The 22,677-nt window shown below is 48.2% G+C and overlaps 2 non-coding genes and 2 pseudogenes across 2 annotated transcripts; all 4 read left to right on the top strand.

Moving 5' to 3' along the window:
• Nucleotides 1-866: 866 nt before the first annotated feature.
• Nucleotides 867-1,732, top strand: LOC126929037 (uncharacterized; annotated as a pseudogene).
• A 2,668-nt stretch (nucleotides 1,733-4,400) lies between these two features.
• TRNAN-GUU (transfer RNA asparagine (anticodon GUU)) lies at nucleotides 4,401-4,474 on the top strand. The gene has a single exon. It is a non-coding gene; the product is annotated as a tRNA-Asn (tRNA).
• Nucleotides 4,475-7,892: 3,418 nt separating this feature from the next.
• On the top strand, nucleotides 7,893-18,860 carry LOC126929641 (uncharacterized; annotated as a pseudogene).
• A 69-nt stretch (nucleotides 18,861-18,929) lies between these two features.
• On the top strand, nucleotides 18,930-19,003 carry TRNAN-GUU (transfer RNA asparagine (anticodon GUU)). Its single transcript has one exon. It is a non-coding gene; the product is annotated as a tRNA-Asn (tRNA).
• The last annotated feature ends 3,674 nt before the right edge of the window (nucleotides 19,004-22,677 follow it).

Raw genomic sequence — 22,677 nt, forward strand, 5'->3', positions numbered from 1 at the left:
ACCACACAGGATTTTTCTTGTCCTCCCTGTGATCTCTCTTCCGCCTACCCAACAGGACAGGACAGGACACCGCCTCTCTTTCCCGTCAGAAAAGGGAAAGAACCGAAGTGAACAGTCGGTTTCCCCTACGTGTCCTTCCGCGCCTGGGCGTCTCGGGAGCTCAGGATGACCCAAGACCTAACTCCTGGCGAGTGGGACCAACAGGAGCCTGGAAGAGCGCGCGCACCGCGGTGGAGGTTCGGCGCCGGAGCTCAAGAACCGCAGTCAAACCCTGTTCTTCCCCGCGCACCGCGCACCTGCCCCCGGGGATGCCGAAGGAAGTGGCCCATAAAATTTCTCTGCAACCGAAAGAGGCCTGAAGCTTCAAGACGGGCGAGAGGAGCCTCGTTGAGCGAACCCAGCCCTCTGCCTGGCTGGCCCTGGTCAACAGGCTCGGAAGTGGCGGATTTGGAGGACAGAACGGAAGAAAAGACCTAAAGGTTTCCAATCTCATGATTTGGAGATGTTAAAAGCCTCCGATCCTAAGGTCCGACTGTGCCGGGGAGCGAGGGTGTCTCGAGCTGGATGGAGCCCTGAGCCTTCACTCTGCACAAGTTCAGAGAGCACGGCAACCCGCAGCAATGGTTCTCAAGAGGAGGCAACTTCGTCCTTACACGCCTCTCCCATCCTCGCTGGGACACTAGGCCAAGACTGGGGGAAGCGGGGAGGAACAATGTTAACCCCCGGCATGTAGCTAGTCAGCCAAGGGACGGATGCTGCTAAACACCTTACAATCCACCGCGGGAGGGCCCCTCCCCCGCCCCGAAGTAGCCATTCGGCAGAGGAGGAGAAACTCGCGTGTAGATCAATGCCCACGCACTTGGCCGATGGGAACTCACGAATGGGTGACCAGTTGGATCTCGGATCTGAGGATAAAACTCCAGCGTCAGAGGGAACTCTGGAAGTTTTGTCTGGAGCAAACGCAAGGGTGACTTTGCCTTCGCCGAAGATTGGAAAATGGCAGGTGTCACAGGTTACAGCGGAAGGTCGGAGACCAGCTGAGGGCCCCGGAGCCTTCCTGGAAAGACTTTCCCATCCAGCCCGTCTCGGTTTCCGCATCCGTCGGGTTCCTTATGATGTTGAGGGTGCCGGGTTCTGGGTCCTTTACGATACAGAGGGTGCCCCCGTCTTACCCCCGGCGCCTCCCGGCTCCCACCGCCTCCTGGCAATCTGGTGCGCGGCTCCGGACCTGGCGACCCGCGACCGTCTGGTCATTTACTGCCTCCTCGCAAAGGCGCATCTCTAGTTCAGTGGTGAGCTGCGGCCGGGTCGCTGCAACTCGCTGCAGGACTTGGGACTCCTAGCCTTGGTGACCCTCGCGGAGCCCTCGGTGTGTCGCCTGCAGGCTCTCTGTTTTGAAGAAAGCAGGGAGGGAAGAGCCTTGTGATACGACTCCAGAAGCAAAGAGCGACCCTCACAAGGCCCAAGTCCTCCCAAAGCACAGGGAAACTGTGGCTTCAGAGCAAAGAAGAGCGAGCAAGGAGCTTTCCGTATGTCCCTGGTGGTCTAGTGGCTAGGATTCGGCGCTTTCACCGCCGCGACCCCGGTTCGAGTCCCCGTCAGGGAATTGTTTTGCACTGGCCGCCCTCCCACAGAAATGTTACTTTACTACACTCTCACCTCCAAAGGCTGGATGCAGAGCCCTTTCCGCAGCGAGGGGCAAACCCGGGCGAAGAAGCGCAAGTCCTGGTAGACCACCTCTCAGGGCACACCACCCCTATTTATCTCCGTGTCCGTCATCTGCACTAAAGAGAGCGACTGAGCGTCTCTCTGAAGTGTACACAGCCGTGCAGAGATGCCAGCCCCCATGGAGCTGCACCCAATAAGCCCACTTTCTTGGCCTGGACTGCGAATAACTAAGAGAGAGGCCAAGCCAAGTCTGGCGTTTGTGCAAGCCCTGGACACGGGCACCGGCCAGTCAGCAGAGCCTCCTCACCTTCATTCGCAGCTAACGTGCTCGTTAGGCCTTCAGAAGAGGCGACCGGAGGCGATGCCCGCGAAGTTGGGAGGCGGGTGAGCGGCGGGTGAGGTCCTCGAGGGCGGTCCGGTTTTATGATTGAGCGGTAGAGGGAGGCGATGTTCGCTGACCCAACAACGACAGCAGGTGGAGTAGGCACAAATGGAAAACTGTTGCCGGTGCCCTAAGCAGAAGGCAGGTGTAGAAATCAGCACTAGGACGTCGAAGCAACGGTAAAACAGTCAAATCCCACAATGTCTACACTCTACCAAGAACTTGCGCACGCTCCCCCTTTTCCATTCAGTGCTCGCAAGAGGGGTTCGGAGAACCCCGCGTCCACTGTAAGCTCAGGGGGGAGCGGGAGCCAGGGAGGTGAAGTGCACAGACTGGGCAGAGGCGGCGGGTAGAACCGCGCGGGTGAGAGGGCGCGGTGGCTGCGGGGCGGGAGCCGCTGCTGAAAGGCGGCCTGGGTTGTCGTGTGGAATCTGTCGGTGGAATCTGTCGGTGGAATCCTGGGCGGAGAGTGGTTTGGAAGAATGGCGAGGGGCGGCAGTGGGGAGGGTGGTGACCCTGAGCGTCCGGCCCGGGTGAGGGGGCTGTGCTGTCCCAGCAGGGCATGGGCTAATTCCCACTTACCTGGCGGGGGAGAGACCGTGGTCACGAAGGGGGTTGTCCCAGAGTGAAGCTTCTTCATCGCGCTCTAGAGTTGCTGATCCTGTGATTTCCTCAATGTGGGAAACGGTGTTTGTGCTAGAAGAGGGCGGCGCTCTTTACCTAACATAACGGAATTCAAGACTGACATCGCCTCACGCCCACCCTAAAACGTTTACGTGGCTTCCTTGTCTTTTTTTTTTTTTTTTTTTTCTGTCCTAAAGTCGCCTCATCCTCACACCCCGTCATTTTTTTCTTCCACACTCGAGTCTCTCTCGCTCATTAAAAGCTCCACCAAATATTTGAAATATCTCAACCAGAAAGACTGCAATACATTATTTTATTCGTGGAAGCTACAGACCAGCTAGGTTGAGAGTTGCTTGATATTTTCTGCTAAACGGTGAGGCATAGGGCACCTCGGAAGGTTCCTCTTTGGGCCGTTGTTTGTGTACTATTGGGTTTCCTTCTTTTCCCCAGACAGTATGGCGCTGTGGGGCCAGCGGTAAACCCTGCTTTCTGGCTTTCTGGCTCTCTGGCTGCAGATAAAGGCCCAGCTGGTGCAGGAATTAAAAGCAAACCAGAAGACACGTGGGTTCGCCCCAGTGGGTCCAAGATAGAGTGACTGTAGCAGGATTCGGACTGGAACAGAGGTTGCTGCAGGTACAACGCAGAGTATTAAACCACTATAGAATCCCAGTGCGCCCCACACTTACTGCTCGTCATTTTGCTTCCCCACCCCTCTTTTATTTATTTACATATTTTTTTTGAGAGAGAGAATTTCGCTTTGTCGCCCACGCTGGAGGACAGTGGCGCCATCTTGGCTCCGCCTCTCAGGTTCAAGCGATTGTCCTGCCTCAGCCTCCAGAGTAGCTGGCACTACAAGCATGTGCCACCACGCCCAGCTAATTTTTGTATTTTTCGTAGAGACGGTCTTTCACCATATTGGCCCGGCTGGTCTCGAACTCCTGACTTGAAGTGAGTGATCCACCCACTTCGGCCTCCCAAAGTTCTGGGATTACAGGCGTGAGCCACCGTGCCTGGTTCCCCGATTTTTTTTTTTTTTAATGTAAAAACATTATGCGATTTTTACTTCTTTATTCTTGGGCAGCTACAGGTTCTTGTGATTTTCTCAGTGTTCTCCCCGTTTCCCCTTCTCCATTCTGATACATGTCTCATCTTCTCTGCATCCAGCCTGTCCCCTGTGCCCGGGCATCTTGGGCTGTCCCATTGTCTCGTCCTGGTCTCCCCTGCTTCTCCCTCCTCCTTTTCACTTTTTTCCTTTTGACTCCCCTGCCTCTTTCTCGCTCCAGCCCCACCGACCCCATCTATTGAAGCCGAGTTGAGTGAGGGGAGAGCAAGCGGAGCAGATGATTGCCTGAAGGCGGCGCAAAAAAACAAAACAAAAACAAAAACAAAAACAGAAAGAGCTATTAAGAGAGCCGTCGGGGCCTTCAGCTTCCCCTGCGCCCTACCAGGCTCAGGCTCGGGTCGCTGATCCAGGTATTTTCAGAGGTACTGGCTTCTGAAGGAGGCGAGGGTCAACGCAGGGTGAAGGCCATTCGGCTGCCCTTCTGGCTTCAGAGGGATGCAATGCGCGCGTTTCTAACGTGCAACAACACAATGAGTCGACTCAGCCTCTCCGGTTTTCTGAAGCTTTATTGCCTGCACACTTTTCCTGCAGAGAGCCAAGGGCAACACTTAAAGTTCAGTGATTGCTCAATGTGTGTTGAGATGAAATCACCCAAATGAGGTTGTCTCTGTGGCGCAATCGGTGAGCGCGTTCGGCTGTTAACCGAAAGGTTGGTGGTTCGAGCCCACCCAGGGACGTGATTTTAAATGTTGGTAATTGTGGCCAGGCGCGGTGGCTCACGCTTGTTAATCCCAACACTTTGAGAGGCCGATTTAGGGGAAGCCTCGCTTGAACTCAGAAATTCAAGACCAGTGAGAATCCCATCTCATTAAAAAATAATAAATTGCAGGTGTTTCTCCTCAGGCCTTGCACCGTATTTAAAAGTGAAAGACTGTTCCCTTGTGTCTTGTGCATCCCATGAGGACACAAAGCAGAAGGTTCCCCTCCGAGCCTCCTAGAAAATAAGATCCCTTCAGAACAAACTAGGTTGTATGTATTGGAACCTGAAAGTATATGAAGAGAGAAACTTCAAATATTCTGCCTTCCTTTCCACAAAAATTAACCCATCACAGTCTCCTTCAAGTGGCACCATACCGCTTCACATTACTCCTCTCCCTGCCTTTATGCTGTTGTCATGCATTTTACTTTACACGTGTTATAAACCTTCCAATCCATCTTTATTACTTTTGTTTAGAGTCAGATGTGTTTTTGTTTTTTTGTTTGTTTGTTTGTTTGTTGTTTGTAAGATGCGTCTTGCTCTATCAGACAGGCTGGAGTGCAGGGGCACAATCTTGGCTCACTGCAACCTCTGCTTCCCGGGTTCAAGCGATTCTCCTGACTCAGACTCCTGAGTAGCCAAGATTACAGGCGTGGGCCAGCACATCCGACTAATTTTTGTACTTTTAGTAGAGAAGGGGGTTCACCATATTGGCTAGGCTGGTCTCGAACTCCTGACCTGAAGTGATCCCCGCCCGCCTCAGCCTCCCAAAGTGGTGGGATTACAGGCATGAGCCACCACGCCCGGCTAAACAGTCAGATGTTAAAATTATATATTTGCCTATGTAGATGTCATTTCTAGTGTTGTTTTTTTTTTTTTTTCATCCAGATTTTCTTCCCGTGTCAGTTTCCTTCTGTCTGGAGGACTCCTTTAACTTGCCTATTAGATTTCTTAAACTTGCACTATCATTCACTGATGCTGTGTTCATTTAAAAAAAAAATTGTTTGCCGGGCGCAGTGGCTCACGCCTGTAATCCCAACACTTTGGGAGGCCGAGTGGGGTGGATCATGAGGTCAGGAGATTGAGACCATCCTAACTAACACAGTGAAACCCCGTCTCTACTAAAAATACAAAACATTAGCTGGGCATGGTGGCAGGCGCCTGTAGTCTTAGCTACTTCGGAGGCTGAGGCAGGAGAATGGCGTGAACCCTGGAGGCAAGGCTTGCAGTGAGCCGAGATCGCGCCACTGCACTCCAGCCTGGGCGACAGAGCAACACTCTGTCTCAATTAAAAAAAAAAAATTGTTTCCATGAGTTGATGAGTTGTATTTTAAATGTTTCAATAATTCATGGCTTTGTGTTTCTTAATCTTCTTTTCTGCAGTGTCTAATCTGCTATTAATTGCATCCAGTCAATTTATTATCTCAGATGTTATAGTTTTTAATCTCTAAAGTTTGATTCTGGCCATTTTTATATGTTCGATATCTCTGCTTAATTTTTTGGACCCATACAATATTGTCATAATAATTATTTTAAAGTCCTCTGTGTTCTTTTTTTTTTTTTTTTTTTTTTTTTTTTTCAGAACAGAGTCTCGCTATTGTTGCCCAGGCTGGAGTGCAATGCTGCGATCTCAGCTCACCGCAACATCTGCCTCCCCAGCTCAAGCAATTCTCCTGCCTCTGCCTCCTGAGTAGCTGGGATTACAGGCATGCACCACCATGCCTGGCTAATTTTTGTGTTTTTACTGGAGAAAGGGTTTCACCATGCTGACCAGGCTGGTCTCGAACTCCTGACCTCAGGTGATCCGCCTGCCTCAGCCTCCCAAAGTGCTGAGATTACAGGCGTGAGCCACCGCGCCTGGCTGTCCTCTCTGTTAATTCTAACATCATGTTAGGTCTGGTTCAATTTTGATTAACTGATTATATCCCCTCTTTATGGGTCATCGTTTCCTGGCTCTTTGCATACTTGGTATTCTTTAATTGGACACTGGACATTGTGAAATTTACCTTCTTGCATACTAGCTTCTTGCGTGCCACCAGGAAGTTATATTTTATAATTCCTACAAATTGTCTTGAATTTTTTCTGGGGTGCACTTAAGTGACCTGTAAACAGTTGAATCTTTTGGATCTGCTTTTATGAACTTTTACGTGGTTCAGAAGTAGTGCTCAGTCCCAGGCTGATTATATCCCATTACGAAAGCATTAAGAATTAGGAATAATTCCAGTCTGGCTGGTGCGAGCGGATACTGTTTTCTGCACCGTGTGAGTACCAGACACAGTTCCATGATTTTCTTAGGTGGTTCTTTCCCTGGCACTAGTCAGCTACTCTTTTCACAATCATGCACTAACTAGTGCTCTGCAGAATACTCTGGTGGCAGAACCTGTACATATGCCCCTATTCTCTCTCTGCTCAGCTTTCTTCTCACTGTATCTTTGTCCTATGAACTCTGTCTTGCTCTCCCTGGACACTTAGATTCACTTCCGCAATTCACAGAGTCTGCCACCGATCCTTTTCATTGTGCCTAGCCTGGAAACAATTGTGCACCAGGCTGTCATTCCCTTCCATCCCAGATCGAACTCCAGAAAAATGAGAGGGTTCAGTGTAACTGAAAACAGTTGGGCCATTGCATTCCATTTGAACCAGTTGATTTGCATGTCTGTAACAGAGTCTGGAAAATGAACCCTAGGCCTAATGCGAATGGTGAACAAAATCAGATCTAGAAGTAGTGAATGTATCGTAAGCTAAGCAGAATTTTTTAAACTAGCAGCATTAGTGATTCAGGTGGAATTTCTTCCTCTTCCCTAGGTTCAGTTTCCGGCCAAAGTATGTAGTTTGGTTTGTTTTGGTTTGGTTTGGTTTGGTTTCTCACTGTCAACATAACCTCATTTGTTGCATCTGCTGGAGTCTTTATTACTCACTTGGTGAGTCTTGTCTACATAGAGATTCAGCAGCCAGGAGCAGGGCCGCAGTGAGCTGAGCAAATGTGGGAAAGAAAAATCCCATTGGCTTTTTTTTTTTTTTTAGAGGAGTCTCACTCTATCGCTCAGGCTGAAGTGCAGTGGTGTGATCTCTGCTCACTGCAACCTCAGCTCACTGCAACCCCCGCCTCCCAGGTTCAAGCAATTCTCCTGCCTCAGCCTCCCCAGTAGCTGGGATTACAGGCATCCGCCACCACGCCCAGCTAATTGTTGTATTTTTAGTAGACACAGGGGTTCACCATGTTGGCCAGGCTGGTCTTGAACTACTGACCTCAGGCGATCCACCCACCTCCGCCTCCCAAAGTTCTGGGATTACAGGCATGAGCCACCGTACCCAGTCCCATTGGCGTTTTTGGAATAAAAGATGGTAATACATTGTCTCCTCATCAACGTGTCTGCCTTGGGGGCAGGGTTGCGATAATGGAGGAATTAGTGCTTGGCCTGAAGTGCAGCAACAACCCCTCCAGCCCACTCCACTCACCTTCCAGAGTGGGAGGTAAGTTCCGGTGTGTTTCTATGGGTTTATAATCTTTAGAAATAGTAATAATTTTACATTAGTCTGTATTCCTGGTGGATCCATGAAGTCCTGGCAAAAAAAATCATAAAGTCACGGTTGATCTATGACATTTGTGCTGGGCCTTGGGCAGAACCTGAACCTCCAGGAAGACATGTATATCTGAAGTGGGCTGGTAGAAAGCTGAAAGGAGAGCCCTTGGACCTTTGACCTGGGTCAAGGGCAGGTCCCTGAGGATTCAGATGCCTTGGCCGGCAGCTACAGCAGTGCTGGCCACTCAGTGGTTCCAAGCAGCACTCTGGCGCCCAAGTGCCTAAGCGCTCCCTCCAGAGAATAGAAGGCAAAGCAAGCCCTGGATGCAGTGACCCCAAACCTGTCAAGGAGAATAGAAGGCAAAAGCCGGAGAAAAGGGTGAGAAAGTGGGTGAGAGCCTTCCGGGACCTGTACACCACACATCAGGAATTGTGTCTGTTAAAACTGTTGGTTCCTGAAGCCTCTGGAGGGTGGGTTGGGCAATTACAGTTTTCTGAGAAATATTATTTGGGGGTAGGGAAAGGTATGCATTGTTAATATAAAAATATTTGAGACAGAGTCTGGCTGTGTCACCCAGGCTGGAGTGCAGTGGCGTGATCTCAGCTCACCACAACCTCTCCCTCCAGTGATTCTCCTGCCTCAGCCTCTGGAGTAGCTGGGATTACAGGCACACACCACCATGCCTGGCTAATTTTTGTATTTTTAGTAGAGACAGTGTTTCACCATGTTGGCCTGGCTGGTCTCAAACTCTTGACCTCAAATGATCCGCCCACCTGCATCTCCCAAAATGCTGGGATACAGGCGTGAGCTGCACAGCCCGGCCAAAAAATATTACTTATATGGGGCACAGTGGCTCACGCTTGTAATCCCAGTGCTTTCTGAGGCTGAAGTGGGTGGATCACCTGAGGTATAGAGTTCAAGACCAGCCTGAATAACATGGTGAAACTCCCATCTCTCCTAAAAATACAAAAATTAGCTGAGCGTGTTGGTGCACACCTGTAATCCCAGCTACTCGGGAGGCTGAGGCAGGAGAATCACTTGAACGTGGGAGGTGGAGGTTGCAGTGAGCCGAGATGGTACCACTGCACTCCAGCCTGGGCAACAGCAAGATTGCATCTCAAAAAAAAAACAAAAAAAAACCACTCTATCTATTCTTACTTGGTATGAATATGGAATATACACTCCACACCCTTGGCTTGAGGTCCAGATGCAGCTTCAGATTGGTTTTCTCAGGCAAATCAACCTGTTCCACAGCTGTGCTCTGAGAGGGAGGGCAGCCAAGCAGCACCCCTAGGAAATAACTCCTGAGCTTTCAGAGAGGTAATCACTTATTCACTGTCAGCCCGTGGAGAAATTCAGGCGTTAGAAGAGAATGAAGAGAACGTTGTGAGATTTCCTGATCTAAAACTCTACATTGTTGTGTCACCCTCAACCTCCCTTGCTGAAATGATGGCCCGCTGACAAATGTGCCCTTCCCTCCTCACCACTCTGACTAGCAGGACCAAGGTGTGGTTTGCTGGGAGCAGATTTGTTGATTAGTAATGGCATTCCTTTCATGTTTCTTTAGAATCATCTACGTCTTTCCAACCTTCAGAAAAGCCAAGGTGTTGCTGCCCGATTTCAAACCGGGGACCTTTGACACGTGAAGCGAACATGTACTCACTACATGACACAAACCCTCCCAGTTCCCGGCACAAGACGTATTCCTGAAAATGTTAACGTCTGCTGTTTTTAACTACTAGAGTTTCCAATATAAGAAATGTGACTGCTTTTCAAAATTTGAGTGAAAAAGACGCCAGGAAACACAGGCAGACAGACTGAACCCTCATTTATGGTTCCACGCCTAACCCAAAGCCAGGACCCTAGGGACCCCCAGTCTGGCTTCGGGATCCCGCATCTTATGCAGGGTTTCCAGGAACTGAGTGCCCGTGTGTGGGATTCTCATGGCTGACTCTCTCTGGCTCCCAGAAGCTTCAGGAGCTGGTGGGTTTTGAGCGACGGAGCCCTGAGTGCTCCGTGCTACACAGGAGTGTTACTTTCATAACACTTTGCTACCTGTACTTACATCTTCTCTGCAGGAGGTGGGAATTTGAAAGGAAAAGTAACTGAAGTTTTGCTAGACTTAGAAAACCTGGGTGTAGAAGAGATCCTTGTTAGATGTGGGGACAATGGCAAGCATCCCAAAGGACTCCTCACTAGGGTGTCTTTAAAGCAATTGGAGCAAACTCAAATTAGATGGCTCAAAGAAAAGGAAACACATTTTCTTGGGAAAACAAGAAATTTGGCCTGAAACTGGTTCTTTACATTTTAATACTATTTTACAATTGGACTTATTCAGTAAAAAGGAAGGAAAGTGGGGAGAATTTCCTTATGTACAGGCTTTTATGGGCCCCTACCAGGAATCCGATTTAAGAGTCAACTGCAGGATGTGTCTGGCTCATGTTACTTCCAACTGCAGGATGTGTCTGGCTCATGTCACGCACCAAGAAACTGCATGGGATATCCGCGATGCTCCCTTCCTAGTGGAACCCCCTGGAACACCCATGCCCTCCCCAGGGTCTTCTCAGTCCCCCAGTTCTGAGAGGAGTCCTGCCAGTTCTCCAGGGCAGGATTCCACCCCAATGTCATCAGGAACCCCTCCCTTTTATTCAGCTAGCTCCAACCTATATCCCCCACTGCTCAAGGGAAGTAAGCCCAACCACTACCACCAGGAGTGGCATCAGCCCCTGAAATCGAATCTGTGTCCACTGTGGGAGGTAGCTAGCAGAGATAGGGAAACAATCACAGTATATGTGCCATTTCCGATGTCCAAATTGGCTTTATTCAAGGAGAAATTTGGCTGGTTTTTGAAGGCTCCAAGGAAGTTTATAGAGCAGTTTGTTAGGTTGATCGTGTCCTTTGATTTAACTTGGCACAACTTTCAAATATTATTGTCCACTTGCTGTACTATAGAGGAGACGCAAAGGATTCTGGGTACTGGCCGGTGACTGTACAGATAGAGTAGCTGCTCATATCCAAGGCCATGCCATTTATGTAGGAGGAGATGCACTTCCACATAGAGACCCTCAGTGGGATTATCAGAAGGGTTCCCAAGAACTTGAATGTAGAAATCACATGCTAACTTGTTTAATAGAAAGTATGAAAAGGTGTGTGATTAAGCCAGTTAATTATGACAAGGATAGAGAAGTAACTCAGTGGAAGGATGAAACTCCCGTTCTGTTTTAGGGCTGCTTGGTTGAGGCACTCAGGAAATATACTAACGTCGACCTAGACAGCCCAGAAGGGCGGGCTCTTCTGGGCATGCATTTTATTACTCAATCTACCCTTGACATAAGGAGGAAGTTACAAAAGGCAGGAATAGGGCCCCAAGCTCCAGCAGCCAACTTTAAACGTGGCCTTTGGAGTTTACAACAATAGGGACAGGGCAGAGGAAGAGGAGAAAACTCAAAGAAATAGCCAAAAAGTGCAATTGGTAGCAGCTGCTTTCAGCTTCTTACTGCTTTTGAGCTACCCATCGTGGGAAAGTGTTGCAAGAGTGGCTTTGGGATGCCCAGACAAAAGCCAGCGCGTCAGCCCCTGGCCCGGAATCAGTGTGCCTTCTGTCAGCAAGAGGGCCACTGCAGGAAAGACTGCCTCAGGCTCCAAAGGGATTCTGAGCTCCCTGGACCCCTGTTGGCTAGGAGAACAGAGGACTGACAGGGCCCAAGGTCCCCAAAGCTTCTAACGGACACCTTACCATCTCTGCAAAAGAGCCTTGGGTAACTCTTGACATGGTGGGTAAAAATATTGAGTTATTGGATATGAGAACCACCTTCTCAGTTCTGATCTAGTTCTTGCAGTCACTGTCTTCCCACTCCTGTACTGTAATGAGGATAGATGACCAGCTAAAAGCTAGGAGATTCACCCATTCCTTTAGTTGCACTATGGGGAACCATATGTTTTCCCACAGATTTTTACTTCTTGTTGAGTGCCTTCTTCCTTTACTGGGAAGAGACTTACTTTCCCAATAACAGGCTGCAGTTCAATTTGTAGCACCTCAAGGGAAGGCCACAGGGCTTCAACAGACATGGAATGAGATGGGAAATGAAGAATGTCAGTCACTAAAGCGGTAGTCAGGGGCCTCTCATCAAGATCGTGCCTTTCACCATTCTTTTACCAACTTCATCTTCTCATCGGGGAACATGAGGCAACTTTAAGAGCTCTTACAGTTTCAAACAAAGCAGGGCCAAGTGCTGAGCAAACTCCACAGGGATGCCTCCCACATGAAGATATGGGAAGTATAAGGCAGGTTGACAGGAGGCGGGGAAACTCAGAAGGTCTCTGAGTAGGGCTTTTCTAGCATTAGGAAAGGTGGGAGCACCTCCTTGAGCTGACTTATAGGTACTAGGGAGTATCTTCCTCTCTATAAAATATCTCTCCTGCACGTCTTTTGTTGTTGTTGTTTGACAGAGCATCATTCTGTCACCCAGGCTGGAGTGCAGAGGCACCATCTTGGCTCACTGCAACCTCCGTCTCCCAGGTTCAAAGGATTCTCATGCCTCAGCCTCCTTAGTAGCTGAGACTACAGGCATGCACCACCATGCTAGGCTAATTTTTGCATTTTTAGTAGAGACAGGGTTTCCCCATGTTGGCCAGGCTGGTCTCGAACTCCTGACCTCAAGTGATCCACCTACCTAGGCCCCAGTGTGCTGGGATTACAGGTGTGAGCCATCGTGCCCGGCCCTGAACATCCTTTACGGATGGGAAAGACCTTCTTCTGCACCTTATGGTGAAATTCGAAAGAGAAATAAGGATGCATTTGTCAGAGGATGGCATGAGTAATAAAAGCCACATACTTATACCCATCACTGACAAAATGACAAGCCTAATATGGTTTATATTACATGAAAGCTCAGTGAATGAATTAATATAGTGTCCTCCTATTGCCTAGAAGAGTATGTAAGGCATATAGTCCCCTAATAATCCAAACTTTTGCCCCCAAAGTCAAACATTCAAGGAAGAGACAGGAGATATAGGTCAAGGTTTTAATCTACACACACATCAGTGATGCTACCAACCCAAAGGCTCTTATATACCTGGAGAAGCTCCAATGGCCAGCGTGGAGTTCTTCTGGGAAAAGAGCATGCTGGTGGCATTGCTGTTAGATTCAGCCTTTTCTCCAGCAGATAGCCTTGCTGTTTGTATAGATTGAATTACAACATTGAGACTAAACTAACGAAGATCTTAAAAATACTTTAGTTCTGCACAAAGATTGAGAACCCTGGCTATTTCCAAAAGGTTGCCAAGATCAAAGTCTTGTCTCTATAGAAATCCCCTGATATTCTCATAGTCAGACGGAACCTTATGGGAAAGCAAGCACCTGAGGGGAGATGGAGACTGGAGCTTCAAACCCAGGAACCATTACAATTGCACCTTCAAACATAAGGACAAGCCTGCCAACATTCCTGGGATGGCTAGAACAGCTTGGGAAAACTGTTCAAGAACTATAATTATCAAGAATATTTCAGAAAGGCTGGGCGCGGTGGCTCACGTCTTTAATAGTATGAAAAAGATAGCCATTGACTAATAGCTGCTCTTATGTTGCCTAAAAAAATTAAAAATCCAGCTTGAAAAGATGCAAATGTTTTTAAGTAACTTTATTGTATACCAAAACAAAGCTAAAAGAATTTTAACACAAAATGCAAAAAATCCAGCACTCAATAAGTTACAATTTGCAATGTCTAACACCAAATCAAATAATGTTAAGAATGCAGAGACAGAAAAACTATAATCCATGCTGAGACAGGGGAAAAAAATCAATCTACTTAAACTGACGTAGTAAGGACACGTCAGATGAGGATTAAAAAACATTAGAAAGGACACAGATGACAGAGTTGTAGACAAGGACATTGAAACAAATATAAGTATTTTCCTTGTATTAAAGAAGCTAGGCTGGGTGCAGTGGCTCATGCTTGTAATCCCAGCACTTTGGGAGTCCAAGGTGGGCGGGTCACCTGAGGCTAGGAGTTCAAGACCAGCCCAGCCAACATGGTGAAACCCTGTCTCTACGAAAAATATGAAAATTAGCTGGGCATGGAGGCACACGCCTGTAATCCCAGCTACTCGGGAGGATCACTTGGGAGATGGGAGGGTCACTTGGGTCTAGGAGTTTGTTGCTGCAGTGAACTAAGATCATGCCACTGCACTCCATTCTGGATGACCAAGTGAGACCCTGTCTCAAAGAATAAAAACAAAATAAATAATAAAAGGATTTTGGTCAATGTCTTAATATACTTCTTGCTGTAAACCAATGTTATACTGGCATCTTTTCCCCCACTGGGAAGGCACATTAGTTTTTGTTTGTTTGTTTCTTTTTAGACAGGGTCTAGCTCTGCTGCTCAACCTGGAGTGCGATGGCGTGATCAGAGCTCACTGTAGCCTCAAACTCCCAGGCTCAAGGGATCCTCCTGCGTCAGCCTCCTGAATAGCCAGGACTACAGGCACATGTCACCACACTCAGCTATTGTGTGTGTGTGTGTGTCTGTGTGTGTGTGTAGATGGAGTCTCACTATGTTGCCCAGGCTGGTCTCAAACTCCTGGGCCCAAGTTATTCTCACACTTTGGCCTCCCAAAATATTGGAATTACAGGTGTAAGCCACCACACCTGCCCCATGTTGGCTTTTCACTTAACTTGAGGACAAGTTTGATATTCATAACTCCTAACCCCACTCTCCTCTTCTATGTGTGGGTTGCTTTATGTTATAATCTCTACATACATATTTTGTCCTTGTCACTTACGATTTTCATTCTAACTCCACAGGTTTTCTTTCCAATTTGTCACAATCACTGAAATAACTTAGGTATGTCTCTTTAAATACACGTACGGGCCACCCAATTTGGAATGATTTATAAAATGTTACTCTATGTTTGAAGCAGTTTTTATGGAACACTAATGATTTGCACTGAGCCAAAGTCATTGGCCTGAGGATATATTCTCAGACAGAGCATAGTGAAAATCAATGTCATGAGTCTGTGCTGGTTGGTGGTGATCGACAGCATTCCTGTGCAAAGGGGTTTAGTTGGAGAGAAACTGAAGTTTTAAAGACAGGCATACATAGGCAGAAGAGAAGTGATCCCTTGATATTCCTCTTCACTTCCTATGTATCAATTCTTCGGTTTTGTGAGACTGAGATAGGGAGACTCTTATGGAATATCTGTCCTTTCCCTTCAGCTGCCTGATCTTTCCTGGGCTCCTGGCTGGCCTACACATGTGTAACGATGGTCACCTCCACACTCATGACAAACAGAAGGGAGGAGACCAACAAACTGCATATCCTACATGGTAACCTGAAACTAGACTCTGTGATAGTATTAGTTTGTGAGTTGTATCAGAAACTATATGATTTTAGTCCTTTTAGTTTATTCAGGTTTATTTTAAGGGCTAGCATATGCTCTATCCTATAGAATGTCCTATGTATACTCGAGAAGAAGTGTATTCTGTTTTTGTTGATATGTAATATGTAAATGAAACCTTACCGGTAGCAGCTCTCAGAGAGAATAAACCCTCAAAGATTCTTTCAGACGTATACAGGTGTCAGACTCTCGGTTAATCTTCCCTAAATCTGGGCAAGGAAAGACTTGGCTGTGTCAATGCAGATTCCCTACAGATGCAAATCTCCCCACCAAAAGACAACTTTGCAGGGCTACTTCTGCAGCTGGCTTTCTGAACAGACATCTCAAAATATGTCAAAGAAATGTATTTTGGGGTAAAATATTTTTAATTCCTTCACATCTACAGCCTGATGCACCTGCCGTTTCAACGCACCATTGTTGGTGGCAACTCCATTCTTCCCTACACTCAAGCCAGAAAAACAGATTCTCCTTGAGGTTAGTCTTTTTCTCACAGCACACATCCAATGTGTCAGAAAAATTATGTTTCCTGTTTGGTTAATTACAGACTTTGATCTGCCCAATCTTTCTCTTTCTTGGTCTCTGAATTTTGGCAAAGGAGTCTCCTGATACATACAGGCGGGATCGATTCGACTGAGGATTCTCAAACCCGTCAGACATTTCAGAGCCTTAATCTCGGGGTCGGGGTTTGGGCCGCCCTTGAACATTTTTGGGGGGCCTACCCGTCAAAATCAGCCTGGCCAGGCCTGTCTTCAAGGCCCAGGGGCAGGGCCAGGTCCTCCCGACGCTTCTTGAAGCTTCTCCCGCCGGGTGGGCAGCGACCCTCCCCTTCCCTCTGACCTGCAGAGAAGCTTCAGGGGGCATTTATTCAATTTGTTAGGAGCCCACGAGGCGCAGGTGCGCGGTGACTCTGTGGTTCCCAGCACACCCGCCGCCCTCCTTGGTCCTCTCGCTGTCTCAAGCGGGCAGTAATGTTCCGGGTGAGCTTGGGCTCCGAAGACACCCAGTCAGGGAGGGACCGGTAGGGAAGGGCACCGGCCCCTTAGGCCCTTCGCAGTAGGGATCCCAAAAACGTCTTGAAGAAGTAGAAAGGGACAGTTGGAAGTAGATCAAAGGGAAAGAAGGAAATCCTAGGAGATTTCCTATCTGAAGGCACCATGAAGAGAAAGTCCCGCCTCCGCTGGAGCGCCTCCTCACGACGCAGGTGAACCGAGTTCCGGTCTCCATTGGAGACCAAATCAGTTGACTTTGGCTTGACTCCTAGTGAAGAAGCCACCTTTGTCCTCCCCTGTTTAGCTCTTGATCCTGAAGCACTTGATTGTCTCTCCCGCGCTTTCGATGCATTTCAGGGATGCAACTGGGAAATTTGTTTTTAATGCACTTACTTGAAGGAAGAATATTTTAAAGTATTTTTGCAAAGAAAAATGTTTCCTTTTGCACTGAAGACATTCAGATGTGAGGAAAATCACTAGGCTGGGGAAAGTAAATGCTGTTGAGAATGTCTCACAAACACAAATTACACATCAGCAGGTAGGTTTGACCCTCAGGTTGGGCACATTTTAAGTGGACTGTTGGAACTTAAGATGAATCTAGGACATTCATGATTATTATTTTTAGCTTTTTAGTAAAATTTAATATTTTAAATTTAAATACACATTCTGAAAATTGTATAAGCAGCACAAGACACCGGCTTTATGCCATATTTACAAACATAGGAAAGAAAGATGATATTTTAAATGACAATGCTTCCGCGGATCCAGTGGCTCACGCCTGTAATCCCAGCACTTTGGGAGGCCACGCCGGGCCGACAATTTAAATCTTTAAAAAAAATTTTGACCTAGGCCGGGCGCGGTGGCTCATGCCTGTAATCCCAGCACTTTGGGAGGCGGAGACGGGCGGATCACGAGGTCAGGAGATCGAGACCATCCTGGCTAACACGGTGAAACCCCGTCTCTATTAAAAACACACACAAAAAATTAGCTGCGCGTAGTGTCGGGCACCTGTAGTCCCAGCTACTCAGGAGGCTGAGGCAGGAGGATCGCCTAAAAGTAAAAGTAATAATAATGAATCAGAAAGCTTATACTGTATAAAGTAAAAATACGTAACACTAGGATAAAGGCCAGAAAGGCAGGTAAAATGACACTTGAAAGCAGACCACGATAAATTAAAGACGTATCCCAGAAACCCTAAAGCAGCCTCTGAAATAAGAAAAGGGTTATACCTAATAAAGCAACAAAGGAGAGAAAACGGAATGAAATAAAAGCTATGTAAACACTGTGCTGGAACAACTACTCTCCAGGCCTCCACACCACTGGCCAATGAGAAGCGTGCTTGTAGAATGATGACTGCAGCATTATTTGTAATCATAAAATAATATGACCAAGGTAATTTTAAAGATATATGAAAAGAGTTGTATTTATTTAACAAACAGATAATTGAACAAACAATGGAAGCAAGTCCTTTGCCAAAAGGAACACAGAGGGTCATGATGATGCTTCTACTCCAGGGATTTCAGGGTTCCCAGATGCCTAGTTTTCTGTCTAGTTCTTCTGGAAGATGTTACTCTCGGGGAGCAGTAGGTCCTCGAGTTTGGGGCTTTTTCAGGCTCTCTCTCCATTTCCCGATTCTACTACAATAAACAAAAACAATTCTCACTTCCAGAAGATCCCGCCGGTGCCTCTGCACGAGCCTTTCAGGAGGTCTGGATGTCTGGTCCACCGCTCCCCGGCTTCTTTCCCAGCTTTTGCTTTTCCCTTCCCCTGCTCTCGCCCTGCCGCCCCACGGCCCGACCACTGCCCAGCTGAGCCCCCGCGGTTCCACCGCGAAGAAGATGCGCCGGAGGCCCTGCCAGTTGCCCGCCCTGCGGGGTGCCCAGACATCAACGCTTTGTAAAAAGAACCTCCCCATGGAAAAAAATCTCTTGATTTCCACTCTCAGGGTTCTTCAAAGGACTGAAAGCTAAAGGCGACGATGAATTCATTCGAGAAGTCCTAGTCGTGCGCCCTGGCGAGTGCCAGACCCTGCTCCCCGCGAGGGGACCCACGAGCGATCCTCACCACCATCCCTGCCCTGGTGGAGCCCCCGTGCGGAACACAGGATCCGCAGATGGCAGCGGAAGCTCCTCAGCAGCCCCGAAAGCGACTGGGCAGGGTGGGCACAGGCTCCTTCACTGGGTGAAGGCGGCGCAAAGAACGGGAAGAACCATCGCGGGAGCCCACTGGGCGTTCACCTTCCCTTGAGCCCCCAGGCGGCTCGGGCTGGGTCGCCCACCGGGGAGTTTTCGGAAGCTCCTGAAGCAGGCGAGGGGCAGGGCGGGCGAAGGCCATTCGGCTGTTCCTCCGGCTCCAGAATCTCCTATCGCGCAGGTGTCCAACGTGACCAGCGCGACTCACCGCTCTCATCTCTCTAGTTTTCCAAGGGCTTGCTCAGTCGTCCTGCCGGGCAGGCCCTGAGAACGGACGGAAAGGAGCAAGTTTAGTGAGTGGCCCTTCCTGTATCGCCCAGTAAAGTCGGGAGCGGTTGTCTCTGTGGCGCAATCGGTTAGCGCGTTCGGCTGTTAACCGAAAGGTTGGTGGTTCGAGCCCACCCAGGGACGACTCTTGGAACTTTTAAAGCATTCACGCATTGTCTATCACTAGACAAATGGAGAAGATTTTATCTTCCCGGAGTCCCAAGACACTCATTTTTTACTGATCCATGTCAAGGCCCAGCCCACCTCCCCGACCAGATTCTTAACCAGGTATCTCCTGAAATACCGGGTTTATACCGCTGTAACTCAGGAATCCTGAAACAGAGACCTAGGAACCCACTTCTGGTGTGATAAAATTCTAATTCAGTCTGTTATACGCTTAAACGAGTAATTTACATGCCTCCATTTTTTCATATTTTAGTAGTAGGAGTCCAGTATTACCTCCAGGACGGGCCTGGATTTCCTGATTGCTCTATCAATAATGTGACCAGTGGAATCATTCATCATGATAGGGATCCTCTCCATCATTTTTGAAAACAGTATTTTTCCTCAGTTTGTGCAGGATTTATTTAACCCTTTTCAAAATGTTTTTGTTAGCCAGGCATGGTGACACACACCTGTAATCCCAGCTACTTGGGAGGCTGAGGCAGGAGAATCGTTTGAACTTGGGAGGCGGAGGCTGCAGTGAGCTGAGATCGCACCACTACACTCCAGCCTGGAGCGGACTCCAGAGTGAGATTCCATCTAAAAAAAAAAAAAATTGTTTTTGAGATGAGGTTGGTTTCATGGTTTTAGGATTACAAAGAACGCTGCAGTCACCATTCTTGTACACATATCTTGTGTCATTGTGGAAATGTCTACACCACAGATCTTTCTATAGTGCAGAGAGCTGGGTGCGCCATTGCTACATTATAGTGCTTACAATGCTTCTAATTTGAGTCCATTCTGCAAATGCATCTTTCAAGGGAGCAGCACCAAATCATATCGCAATATGAATATTTATAAGAGGAACAATGTGCAGTTGAGCTTCGTGCCTCTCCGTGGGGCCCATGTTCATAAAATGGTGGCATTAGCAATCATCTGAGAGTGGAGTTTGTGGCCCTCTGACGTCAAAAGCTGAAGTAGAGGACATGAAAACCTTCACTGTACATCCTCTGTAGTCTAGCTAGAATCATTCCTAGGTCAACAGCCTCTTAGGAGGGAATGCTGCTTGCTTGTGTTGTCAAAACCACGAAAGGGGCCGGGCGCGGTGGCTCAAGCCTGTAATCCCAGCACTTTGGGAGGCCGAGACGGGCAGATCACGAGGTCAGGAGATCGAGACCATCCTGGCTAACACGGTGAAACCCCGTCTCTACTAAAAAATACAAAAAACTAGCCGGGCGAGGTGGTGGGCGCCTGTAGTCCCAGCTACTCGGGAGGCTGAGGCAGGAGAATGGCGTGAACCCGGGAGGCGGAGCTTGCAGTGAGCCGAGATCCGGCCAATGCACTCCAGCCTGGGCGACAGAGCAAGACTCCGTCTCAAAAAAAAAAAAAAAAAAAAAAAAAAAAAAAACCACGAAAGGGAGGGAAAGCATCAGGCTGTTGGTTGATAACAGTAGTGAAGCAAGTCTTTTCAAAGGCTTGGTTTGTTAACCCTTAGGAAAAACATCCTAATTCTTACCAGATGGTGCCGTGCATTTCCAGGCTCTTGGTGTCCCAAAAAGAACTGTATGTGACACACACAAAGCAGCAAAGCAAAGCAAAAGTTTATTAAGCACAGTAACACTCCGGGACTGGGGAAAGTGGGCTGGCCTCTGGGAGATGAGATCCGTATGAGTCTGGTGTACTTTGAGTCTTTTTATGTGTGGTTGTTTTTCTTCTCTTCACAGGGATGCCCAATCATTAGCCAGTGTTTGTCTTTTGACTGATAGGTCGGTTGCTTAGTTACTTTGGCCCTTGTGTGCTTGCAGGTTGCTTCCGCCTCATACTTTTAAGTACATGCATGATATGCAGTCCATATGCGTGAGTTGTAATGAGTTGATTATCATATGGAGTCATCTTTTTTTTTTTTTTTTTTTTTTTTTTTTTTTTTTGAGACGGAGTCTTGCTTTGTCCCCCAGGCTGGAGTGCAGTGGCCGGATCTCAGCTCACTGCAAGCTCCGCCTCCCGGGTTCACGCCATTCTCCTGCCTCAGCCTCCCGAGCAGCTGGGACTACAGGCGCCCACCACCACGCCCGGCTAACTTTTTTTTGTATTTTTAATAGAGACGGGGTTTCACTGTGTTAGCCAGGATGGTCTCGATCTCCTGATCTCGTGATCCGCCCGCCTCGGCCTCCCAAAGTGCTGGGATTACAGGCGTGAGCCACCGCGCCCGGCTGGAGTCATCTTAAGGATACTTTTTTCTCAATGCCTGACTCTCAGGAGCTGCCCTTTTACTGGTTTGGAACTTGCCGGCCTGGGGTCCTTGCTTGCTGTTTTTTTGTTTGTTTATTTGCTTTTTGAGACAGAGTCTTGCCCTGTTGCCCAGTGTGGAGTGCAGTGGTGCAACCTCGGCTCACTGCAACCTCTGCCTCTCGGGTTCAAGCGATGCTCCTTGAACCCCAAGTAGCTAGGAGTACAGGAGTGCTCCACCATGCACAGATAATTTTTTGTATTTTTTTTTTTTTTTTTTTTTTTGACGCGGAGTCTTGCTCTGTGCCCCAGGCTGGAGTGCAGTGGCGCGATCTGGGCTCACTGCAAGCTCCGCTCCCCCGGGTTCACGCCATTCTCCTGCCTCAGCCTCCCGAGTAGCTGGGACTACAGGCGCCCACCACCTCGCCCGGCTAATTTTCTTGTATTTTTAGTAGAGACGGGGTTTCACCGTGTTAGCCAGGATGGTCTCGATCTCCTGACCTCATGATCCGCCCGTCTCGGCCTCCCAAAGTGCTGGGATTACAGGCTTGAGCCACCGCGCCCGGCCAATTTTTTGTATTTTTAATGGAGATGGGGTTTTGCCATGTTTTCTAGGCTGGTCTCAAACTCCTGACCTCAGGTGATCTGCCTGCCTTGGCCTCTCAAAGTGCTAGGATTACAGGCGTGAGCCACCGAACCCGGGCTTGCTTGCTTTCTTTAATCTTGCTTTTTGTTTTGGCTGCTCAACTTCTGCCTTTTATCTTGCTTCTTGCTCTCCCACCCCATCACCTTGCTTCTGTTTCTGCTTTTACTCATTCTGCCTTTTATCCAACTTCCAATTCCCTCTGCTGTTCTCCTGCCTCATAATGGCAGTTAGTGAGGGAGGGGTTTTTAGGGGGCATGTGCGACCTCGTAGCCTGCCACAGCCAGAAACAGCTTTCAAGGTTTCTCTGCGGTACTGTCAGCCAAGAGGGAGTCTGTTCAGTTGGTTGTAGGGCCTAGGGCTTATTTTTGTTTCTCAATCCTGACAAGGTAAGGCTAGATTAATACAGATTCTCTGCAGGTGTAAATTTCCCCTACAACAGACAGTTTTGCAGAGTTACTTCTGTTTGCTGGCTCTCTGACAGCCATCTTAAAATATGCCAAAGAAATACATTCTGGGATAAAATATTTTTATTTCCTTCATCTATCTACAGCTTCACCATGCTGACAGCCTCCAGTCCAAGCATACCCGAAGTCTTTCTTTTTAAAAAGCTTTCCCACCCTCCTGACTGCCTTCAAGTCTCTGCCAAAACACAAGTCACAGTGACTGACTCCCTGGTATAGCAAGCTCGGAATAAATAGCCTTTGCTTTTTTCTATTTGGTTGGTCTTTGTTTATTTGCAGAAGCTTCAGTGTAGTGTTGACAAGGACTCCATCTTTCACCACAC

The sequence above is a fragment of the Macaca thibetana genome, chromosome 1 (genome assembly GCF_024542745.1).
Source record: "Macaca thibetana thibetana isolate TM-01 chromosome 1, ASM2454274v1, whole genome shotgun sequence".
NCBI classification, from domain to species: domain Eukaryota; kingdom Metazoa; phylum Chordata; class Mammalia; order Primates; family Cercopithecidae; genus Macaca; species Macaca thibetana.